Source organism: Schistocerca americana, chromosome 3 (genome assembly GCF_021461395.2).
Source record: "Schistocerca americana isolate TAMUIC-IGC-003095 chromosome 3, iqSchAmer2.1, whole genome shotgun sequence".
In the NCBI taxonomy this organism is placed as follows: domain Eukaryota; kingdom Metazoa; phylum Arthropoda; class Insecta; order Orthoptera; family Acrididae; genus Schistocerca; species Schistocerca americana.
Genome location: NC_060121.1, coordinates 389379095 through 389390145, shown reverse-complemented (window position 1 = coordinate 389390145; position 11051 = coordinate 389379095). Strand labels below are relative to the sequence as shown.

At 40.7% G+C, this 11051-nt stretch overlaps 1 non-coding gene across 1 annotated transcript; it reads right to left on the bottom strand.

The window, feature by feature from the left end:
* Positions 1-10136: 10136 nt before the first annotated feature.
* On the bottom strand, positions 10137-10211 carry Trnal-caa. Its single transcript has one exon. It is a non-coding gene; the product is annotated as a tRNA-Leu (tRNA).
* Positions 10212-11051: the final 840 nt, after the last annotated feature.

Here is an 11051-nt window from a genome sequence, read left to right as displayed (position 1 = left end):
TTCCATTTTTAAGGCTCTGATGTAATTGCTTTAACTTCTAAATATTCTGCCTGAAGACCTATATGTGAGTGACATTGTACTTAAATTTTTAGATAGTTCCATTACCTGTTCAAATAGTTACGTATAAACTTGGTGTGCTGAATAAAGTTTTAATGTGATTTCCGTTCTAACTACCATATTGTTTGATTTCTGTTTTTAATTTAAACTCACTATTCTTTGCTTGATCTTAATCTGTCATTGTATCTTTTCTATAGATGTAAGAAAGTTGGTCAGATCTGTCATGCTTGGATGTACCAGCTCTTATCTTAATAACTGTGACTGGTTAAGAAGATTGTGCAAGAGTTATATTTTACTTATTTACTGTTTAGGAGAAGTTTTATTGTGATATATTTATTTATTTATTTTAATTTGTTGCTGGTACTTGTTCCTTGGGGTGGTAAGAATTGCAAGTTAGTCAAGTCAGTCTGCAGTTGAAATTTAAAAAGCTTTATTTTCATTTTCTTATGTTCAAAGCTATTAGGTGAATATTCTATTCTATTTGTGCTTTCGTGTAAGTCATAATTCAAAGCATAAATGATGCAAGAATTGTGGAGCCACCCTTCCATGTGATTCTTTTCCTGTGCCAACCTCGATCTTGTAGTTTCAGTCTACTTTATTGCTGTTCGAATTTCTAAACGCGTTATGCAGTTTTCTGAGAAGATCATTTATTTATTTATTTACTAATTTAACGTGGCAATATTACTGCTATCAAGCACTCTCTTACATCTGACCAGGAATTATACATGTTTACATTACTTGTATTTCAGTAATATGTTATACAACATATAGAAATTAAAATGTACAGTAATACAGACAAAAAGCAACAAACGCACATAGTTTGTAATTGCACATGATAATATATTGTAATTATTAATAAATAGAAACTACGATAAGTTTGGTGGTTGGAATGCTATTAGCTGTGGGCATGAGACGAAGCGGTGGAGGAGGAAGGAAAAGAGTAAAGTGATAACACTCGTTTAAAGAACATAATGGAAGAGAAACTGGTGCGTCTCATAGGGGAAGGAAAAGAGAAAGGTGCATAACTGGGAAAAGTGGAACATTAGCTTTACCATTCGAGAGAGAGACAGTTGGCTTTTTACATTAATTTTTGGAGAAGTGTTAGGAGGGTGACTGGAAGAAGTACATTAACCTCTTCTTAAGAGCAGCAAGGCGTTTAATTGTATGCAGAGCGCAGGGCAGCTTGTTTCAGAATAAGAGAGCAGCGACAGTGAATGAGTTTGCGAATGTTTTTGTTCTGAGAATGGGCACAGATAGTGTACTAGATAAGTAGTACCATGTGTTTCGATTGTGATGGCATGAAAGGTATTTGATTTCTGACCCAAGATAGTGAGATGCTTGCTTATACTGAGGAGCCGGTGACGTAGATATAGCGGGTGGTAGTGATGCGGCATGTTTGGCCGCAACCACGCTAATTGGACATGTGAAGCCCTGACGTGGTGGTATCGACGGATGTTACGTGCCATGTCGAATTACATTTCAACAGTGGAGGTTCGGTAGAACGAGCGTTTGTTCGAGTTTACATTCCACATCCAGTGGCAATTTGTTCTGAAACATTTTATGACATAGAAGTAAGCGGAAGTTCTCCGGTACATTCTGACAATACTATTTGCTTAGCCGATATGCTCATCCAGAGCTATATCTTAGTTTTTCACTGTTTCTGGTATGGTAATGGAATACAGTCTAGCTGAAATGTATACCAGTTCTTTGCGGCGAACCTAACTTATTAATTTCTAATGCGATACTAAGATTACTTGTGACTTTATTAATTTAGTTTTTGTCCACGTTTTCCGCCCGTGTTACCGATGAAGGCAGGTCATCGTTCATCTGGGTTATCGACGTATCATTTGGAACAAGTTAAAGATCTCCATGTTGTTATACCTCGTCCTGTACTCGTTTCTTACTGGGGAGAGAATAAAGAACTCTGGTTATGCCTCAGACACAGGACAACTTCAGTAAAGATAACACATATAATATAATTATTCGTATTCTACTTAAATACAAATTAGAGATACACAACTACTGACCAAAATATTCGATTCGTAATGTCTGATTCGGAGTGTGACTGAATATCTCCTCTCAGAATGAACGCAGTACGTTGTTCTTAATGGAGGATCACAATCGCTAGTGAAAATGGCGAGAGGCAAGCGAAAATAGCGTGAGGGTTACTGCAATATTGTACAAAATATTTTTTTGGAGCAAAATGTAGTCTTTCCGCTTGCATTTCCTGGTAGACTAGTTGCATATTTCGAATATGGAAACAGCGACGGACACAACTTATTTCTCGTTAGAGGCTTCAAGAACAGAAAGTCAATCCCCAAGCTGCAGAAACACGTATCCGAGAATTTGGCAGTCTACGCATGAGATAATTTGAATCTCGGCATAATAACACAACCAGTACCTAAATAACTGTTACGAGCAAAGTAGAAAATAGTGACAAAAAATGACTTTTTAACATTCGTTAAAATTCAAATTTACCTCCTCAAAAAATATTAGTAGGACAGCCCACAACATCCGAATGGGATAGTGAAAAGCACTTGGATGTCAGTTATGCATGGATACATCAGCATGCATTGTACCATAAACATACAACAGTTTCCTTAAATAAACCGAAAATCTAAAATATTCATCATTTTGGGGCTTTGCTCTTTTAACTATGCTGTTACCTACTCTAAACTATATTCTTTGGACTTTAGTAAACTTACAGTACTTACGTTACTACACAACATGTTATGGAAATCACATTTATCAAAGTCAAGTGGTTCAAATGGCTCTAAGCTTTACGGGACTTAACATCTGAGGTCATCAGTCCCCTAGACGTAGAACTACTTAAACCTAACTAACCAAAGGACATCACACACATCAATGCCCGAGGCAGGATTCGAACCTGCGACCGTAGCAGCAGTGCGGTTCTGGACTGAAGGACCTAGAACCGCTCGGCCGCAGCGGCCGGCCTCACATTTAGCACTTAAACTATTTTGGAAGCTGCAGTAGTACTACAGGAAATCACCACGGCTTAGAAATCTGTGATCCAGAGGCACCTCAGCAATCAACAGCCATTAACAAAGTCTTATAGCATCGAGCCACATTCAGAACGGGCATAGTAACGAAAAGAAATGATCGTATGGCATTGTTGGCCGGTAGGTACCGTCCGGCGATGTTCGGCAACCGGGTGCAAGTCTTTTGCAGGTCACACCAAAGTGGGCGATTTGCGCGTCGCTGATGTTGAGATGGTTATAAGTACAACACAACACCCAGTCCACGGGCGGAGAAAATCTCCAACCCGACCTAGAATCAACGCTGGCCACTCAGCTAAGCAGGCAGACAACGGCCATAGAATTTGCGATGTACTGACAGAGTTTTCCTAAATAACATCCACAGATAGACCTTTTGTTTGCGGACGGAGCGCAGAAGCTGAGCCTATGTCGAATACACAATTTCCGAAAACACATTTTTGCCTAAAACCAAAATTTCGTTCATAGATAAAGTTTAATTTTTATAAGACAGTGATATTATGAGACTTCACTATATCTTTCTTAATTTTACTCTACCAAAGACTAACTATGCTTTCATCTATCAGTGGTGTCCTCTCTGCCTACCTCTGTGAGAACAAAACAAGATAAGTTACTCTGACAAAGAGATTGATATCGTAAAAATACGGCAGTCATTCAAAGCAGTGAAAAAATTCTGTCCTAACTATACCAGGAATTTAATCCTGCCCTGAAACGAGATTTTTCGAAGGTTGTAGCGAAGAATTCATTCTGGTGAGTAATGCAAGAGTGGTCCTATAACTTCTACGTCCAACCGTTACGAATCCAATGGATACTTTTAGCGAGGCAATAAATCTGAAAGCCTCGCTCTCGTAGTCTTTGCCGCGAGTAAATAAAACCACTGACCAATTTTTGTAGAGTGCCACAGTTAAGGTCTCGCTGCAGCAATTGTAATTTCGAAAAAAATATTGTTTGTTGTTACGGAGAACAATCATGGCGGGTACTGGCGTCCTATGTACTTTTAAGCGGTTACCAGCTCTTTTTCATCATTCTCGCTTCCTCTCCATTCTGTTAGCCTCTTCTCTTCTGGTTTTTCTCTCTTTTTTTCTTTTTTTATGGAACGTCACTTGTCGTCGAGCTTAGCAAGAGTTATTTCAGAGACTAATTAGTCTGAAACCTTTCATTTATTCATTATGTAGCTTTAACCTTGACAAAATTACATTTTCCTCCTTTAATTAAATTTACTTTGCATAAGATTTAATTAATGCAGGATCTACAGAATACATTGCTTTTTAATGAGGGTTACTGTAACCAAATGCTCGTACGGCCGTGGTTGCAAGTAAGTACACGGAAGAAAGATGCTATGTTACGACTCTTTTAAAATAAGGTAAAATTGTTTTTCTTTGCTGATATTCTAATCTGAGTGGCTGTATACTTTCATGCTCAGTACACATTCTGGAGTAATTATGACGAATATAGCACGAGAGGTGTTGAAATGGTACTATTCTTCCATTGCTCATCTGTGACTCTAGCAACTCTCCTACGTGTTGGAAATGGGAGAAATGAAATGACGTTTCGACACTGCAACCAAGTTTCTCCAGCTTCTAAAAGCTTACGGTTCAGTAATTTCCTAATAGTTTATTAAATTTCAGTTGTTAAATCCTTCACGTTAGGGTAGATTGAAAGCATTTTGAAAGATTGGATAAACAACAAACATTCTGTGGGTATTAGTAGCATGAAAGGTCTTAACCGCCAAAACCGTGCTTCCATTTGAGGCGTAGTAGTGACAGCATTTGACTCATATCTGGAACTGCCACGCTTCGAATTCTCGTCTGGCCCTCCACTTTAATGTTTTGAGTGATTAAAACAAATATATAATAGTAATTACAGTTAGTTTGGTACCGTTTCTTTTACTTCTAGATTTCTGACACCCCGTACATTATGCAAAATATTTAAGGAAAATAATGTTGTGACAGTTATACGGTGTTATGTGGCAGCAAACCTGAGAATGATGTTTGCAACAGATACACCGGAAATCCTGGAATGTCAGAGATTATAATTACGTTGGCAGTTCTTGAATCTGATTGGTATTCAGTAACATTAACTGGAGTTCTGCATGCCGCTTAACCGATGTATAACCTGATTTGATAAACAACTGAAAGTAAATTTCTGGGTGGTAATTAATGGGCTCCTTCGTCCAATTATTTCTTAATCCAGCACATGAAAACAAAATATGAGTTAACTATTTAATAAAGTAGAGGTTATTTACTGCCACATCGGCTTTTGCTTTCTGTCTGCAGATATTCGGCCGACGTTTGTTTAACGATTTTCCTGACCTTTTGCCAGCACGAGTGGATGTCATTGTCAGAGGTTCACCATCCATTACTGGTGGCAGACTGGAGTGCCGCGTGCGCTGCTGCGAACAGCTTCATTAGTATACAATGTATAGTCGTATCAACAGTAAACGACTAGTGTTAGGTACCATTGTGCTAAACTTGCGAATACATGATTGTTGCACAGTGTTCTTAATGTTATTTATATGATGCACACGTCAAATTTGTGTTAGTGACAGACAAAATGCCTTACAGATGTTGTGTGACTGGTTGTAGAAGAAATTGTCCGACAGGGGCGAAGGTACATTTTTTTTTTTTTTTTTCGTTTCCAAAGGAAAAACAACTGTTAGCAAACGGCCTGCCTGAAGGAAAAATTTAACTATCATCAAAACCACAAAGGTATGGTTATAAGAGGTGTGTGAGAAAAGTAATGATACTAATTTTTTATTGTTTTCAAACAATAATATTATCCATTCAAAGTAGTTCCCTTCGGTAGCTTCGACACCGTCGATGCCGTTGGAACAGAAAGGGCCTTTAACATATCGGACACATTCTTTTGAATGTTCTTTAGAGTCCCAAAACGACATTTTGGGAAAGGAAAAAGTCACAAGGCCTCAGATCAGGCGGATAGGGTGGGGGGGGGGGGGGGGTTGGAGAGCTATGAAACTAACCACAGGCATGCCTTGCCTTCTGCTGAGGTCTGTGGCTGTGGGCTGTGACATGGGGCTTTGTCGTGATGAAGCAGCCAGTCTACAATGTACGGTCTCTCTCGATTCATCCCTTTTCGTGGGCGTTTTTTCAAGTACACCTTTGTAAAACTCTTGCTTGGCAGTTTCTTCTGAAGGAACAAATTCATCATGCGCGGTGTCACTACTGTCAAAAGAAATCAAATCAGCATTGTTCTGATCTTTGATTTGCTAATACGAGCTTTCTTCGATCGACGAGCTGTCTCAGTGTGCCATACCTCACTTTGCCGCTTCTTCTCAGGATCTTACTCAAAAACTCAGGATTCAGCACCTGTCATCTCACTACAGGTCATTGGAAATCCTGTCAAGAGGTTTTATGGCACCATTTTGGCACAAACATTTCGCATGTGCAAAACTTTATTCAAAATTTGATGTACGGTGGGAGTGATTAAATTTCACAGATCATCCATCATCCTTATTGTTAAATATCGGTCTGATCCCACAAGAGTATGCATAAGTTAGACGTTATGGTCTGTTTTTGAAGTTGAAGGTCTCCCTCAGCTTCCAAAACCGATTTGTGCCTGCAAAATACTTGTGCTAATGTTCCCCGTTGGCCTGTTTCAACTTTTCAAAGGTCATTCTCGGATTCCCCAAGTTTAATACAAAACTTGATGTCATAACGTTGCTCTAAATTCCGCAGCTGCATTTTCGTGACACACTACCAAAACGCAACTTCACTTATTGCACTCTCAAAAACCATGTGATGGCGTTACGAAGCTGAAACTCGAACTGAGCATCCGGAAGGAATGAACACACCGATATACACAAAAAGAACAACACAGTGTTGCTAGATAGCTCGCAGTGATGTCAGTCTCATTACTTCATACTACAGTATGTAGTTATTACCGTGAAGCATAACCTTAAATTTATTCATAGATTCGTACTTACTGGTTGCTGTTCTCGTGGTATTGTATTGCTATTACCATCGTAATTAATACAGCTTAAAATATGGAAATGGAAGTGAGCGTTTTGCGTCATTGGCCGGGAGGCCCCGTGCAGGGCAGGTCCGGCCGCCTTGGTGCAGGTCTTATTACATTCGACTCCACATTGGGCGACATACGCTCCGGATGGGGATCAAATGATGATGAAGACAACACAACACACAGTCTCTGTGCGGAGCCCCCGACCCAGCCGGGAATCGAACCCGGGCCCGTAGCACGGCAATCCGTCACGCTGACCAAGCAGCTATCTGGGCGCACAGCTTAAAATCTGTAACATGACGTTAGAACTGAATAAAGTGTATTAAGCGTGCCCACACCTACAAGTAAACTGTGTATGAGGATTCAGTCCCTATGGGTGCGCAATTTTGATTTTCCACGAAAGTTTCACTGTGTTGACGTTGAATTCAAAGGTGTTACAGGACACGAAACGCCAAATTGTTGTTTGGTTTTATGTGTGCCTGAGAATTTTTGTTTCAACGAGTTATTATTTTATGTTCAATTTTACTTGCTTGCTTGGGCAACTTGTTTAAAGAGATTGTTTTCTTATTGGCTTAGAGCGATATATATGCGTGAATTATTACTATGTCAACTGACCTATCTGTAGAAATTGTACGACACGTTACGATCAGCATATGCTCGAATAGTGGTTCAGCAGACTTAACGACAAGGTTCTCGAATCACAATTGAAAGGAAGGCAGAGATAGTAAAGATTTTAGTCTCGTCACCAAGTGATTAGTTGGTCTTAGTTGGCTGTATAAGAGTAATAACCCTATTTTTGAATAATTCGACTTGGAAAAGAATAGTAGCGAAATGTGACTTGTCAGACATCAAGATCGTTAAAAAAACTTAACTAATAGTCCATAAATGTCTACCACAAATCATTGCAGTATGTAATGTTCAGCGTTTACAAACATTAAAGTTTTAAAATGAAACTATTTTAGGCTAGTCCCCCACTAATGTTAGCTCATCACTATTACGATTATGTTAATCGGGCCTGCGTAGCTGTCATGTAGATTATTGATTGGACTGTAGACAGATTTTAGTAAAACAGTGACGTATGTTACTAGAAAAGTTATATTTAGCGAGAAACAAAGCGTTTCTAGAAGTGCCTACCAGTAGAAACTCCTCTATGGTGGAAAGACTTTTATGACTGCTTTTGAGTGGTGGGCTGCTCAGCGCTGAGGCCTTCTTAAGCTGGTAGCATTGACCGGAGTTAAGCCTGAAGGCGGATATTGTATGTACAGAACATTAACGGTATTGCAGGTTGGGCAGGTGAGGAAATCGGCCTCGACGCAACACGCACTGTGTGAGACCGACCACTTAATTAAATTCGCTGACACTCAGGTTCGCGCTATAGACAAGACATATCACGCCCAGTTGTTCAAAGAAGAGTTAGAAATTCATAAACATGACAACAGTTTCAACAATAAAGACAAAAGCTTCAAGGTGAATGGATCCTGGATTCCCGTGCTGCAGCGAACGACTGTTGCAGATACCAATTGGAGAATCACAGTGGTAATGACCAGTGAAAAGTCTTCATATGATGGAGCAGTTGTCATTCAGATCCAAGCATATTCTCCGGCCAAGCGATCAATTCCTGTCCACCACCAGCAATGAAAGGTGAATCTTTGACAATGGCAACCATTCATGCTGACCTAAACAACAGTTGATCAAAGATCCTGAGACATAATCAAACAGGAAACAGGTCAACAATAACAGTTTTGTAGTTCATCTATCCTTTACATAAGCACAAAAACCTTTATCACTAAATCAGGAGTGGAAATGGTAAACGTATTAAGCACCATCTCGTCACAACACGCGTTTTCAATGCTATTATGTTCTCAGCACACTGTTGCACGTCCCTAGACTTGATCCAGGTGCTAAACCATGGAATAGGTCTTTCAAACAAGCGTTAGTTGATGACGCGTGGTCGTTGTCAAAAAACAGTGTTTCCTCCTGGAGTTCCAAAATTTAAAAGATATGGGACGTGGTCTTCGTTGATTACAGCTCTATTACTGAAAAGCTGATGTGTTATTGTATTTGTATTGTCACAGTTAAAACGTAGTGCCTCAGCATTAATGGGACTTGCAAAAAAAATCTTTCTTTTTGCTATTTTGTGGAAAACTGACGTTTTTGAGCCCGTGACTGTGTCCAAAATACAAGTTCACTTTTGTAAAGGAGAAAACAGCAACCAACCACCGTTAATAATGCTGTTTATTTGCACAAACAGTACCGTTACTGGTTTCGAACCGGTATGTTCATCTTCAGACGCCGGCCGTTGCGTAGTGGCCGAGCGGTTTTGGGCGCTTCAGTCTGGAACAGCGAGATCGCTACGGTCGCAGGTTCGAAACCTGCCTCGGACATGGATGTGTGTGATGTCCTTGGGTTAGTTAGGTTAAAGTCGTTCTAAGTCTAGGGGAGTGATGACCTCAGATGTTAAGTCCCATAGTACTCAGAGCCATTTGAACCATCTTCAGACGGATGTTCACGCTGAAAGCGATCCGCCAGAAAATTTCATATGTTTGTAGCACGTAGTCGAGTCGTTCCTGTTTATGGTTAATCTTATCATGAACATATTATCTTATATAGCGTTCTGATCAGATCACGTCGATTTTTGACTTCCAACGGACTTGAAAATAAATTTAAGTTGTGAAATCTTAAACAAACTTAGGTCTTCTACTTCGCAATCCGCGTGCTATCCTGATCCGTTTAGATACTATGAAACGTCCCCCTAGAAAAATTAATGAATTACAGTGCTGGAAAACCCCTTACGTTATTGGATTTTCCAACAGCTGAGCAAAACTGAACGTACTCAGACATTTCTCTCTTTACTTATTCTGATCGTCACTAAACTGACACAATATTTTTAGCGCAACGCAATCTGACTTTCAATAATCCCTACAAAAGAATGGCCCTGACTAACAATAACCTATACCTTTCATGAATTACTTATCTCGCAAAAATCTTCGTTACTCGAACTACTGCAATACAGCGAGCGCCAATACTGCCAGACAAATAAAAGATTCTAACTACTGAAGTCACTGAAACTTCCTGGCAGATTAAAACTGTGTGCCCGACCGAGACTCGAACTCGGGACCTTTGCCTTTTGCGGGCAAGTGCTCTACCAACTGAGCTACCGAAGCACGACTGAAGTCACTAACTACTGATAGGCATAGTTAGCAAATGAAAGATTTTGATAGAGAGCAAACGACGTATTCACCTTAATGGTGTTCAAAAGTCATAATACACTCCTGGAAATTGAAATAAGAACACCGTGAATTCATTGTCCCAGGAAGAGGAAACTTTATTGACACATTCCTGGTGTCAGATACATCACATGATCACACTGACAGAACCACAGGCACATAGACACAGGCAACAGAGCATGCACAATGTCGGCACTGGTACAGTGTATATCCACCTTTCGCAGCAATGCAGGCTGCTATTCTCCCATGGAGACGATCGTAGAGATGCTGGATGTAGTCCTGTGGAACGGCTTGCCATGCCATTTCCACCTGGCGCCTCAGTTGGACCAGCGTTCGTGCTGGACGTGCAGACCGCGTGAGACGACGCTTCATCTAGTCCCAAACATGCTCAATGGGGGACAGATCCGGAGATCTTGCTGGCCAGGGTAGTTGACTTACGCCTTCTAGAGCACGTTGGGTGGCACGGGATACATGCGGACGTGCATTGTCCTGTTGGAACAGCAAGCTCCCTTGCCGGTCTAGGAATGGTAGAACGATGGTTTCGATGACGGTTTGGATGTACCGTGCACTATTCAGTGTCCCCTCGACGATCACCAGTGGTGTACGGCCAGTGTAGGAGATCGCTCCCCACACGATGATGCCGGGTGTTGGCCCTGTGTGCCTCGGTCGTATGCAGTCCTGATTGTGGCGCTCACCTGCACGGCGCCAAACACGCATACGACCATCATTGGCACCAAGGCAGAAGCGACTCTCATCGCTGAAGACGACACGTCTCCAT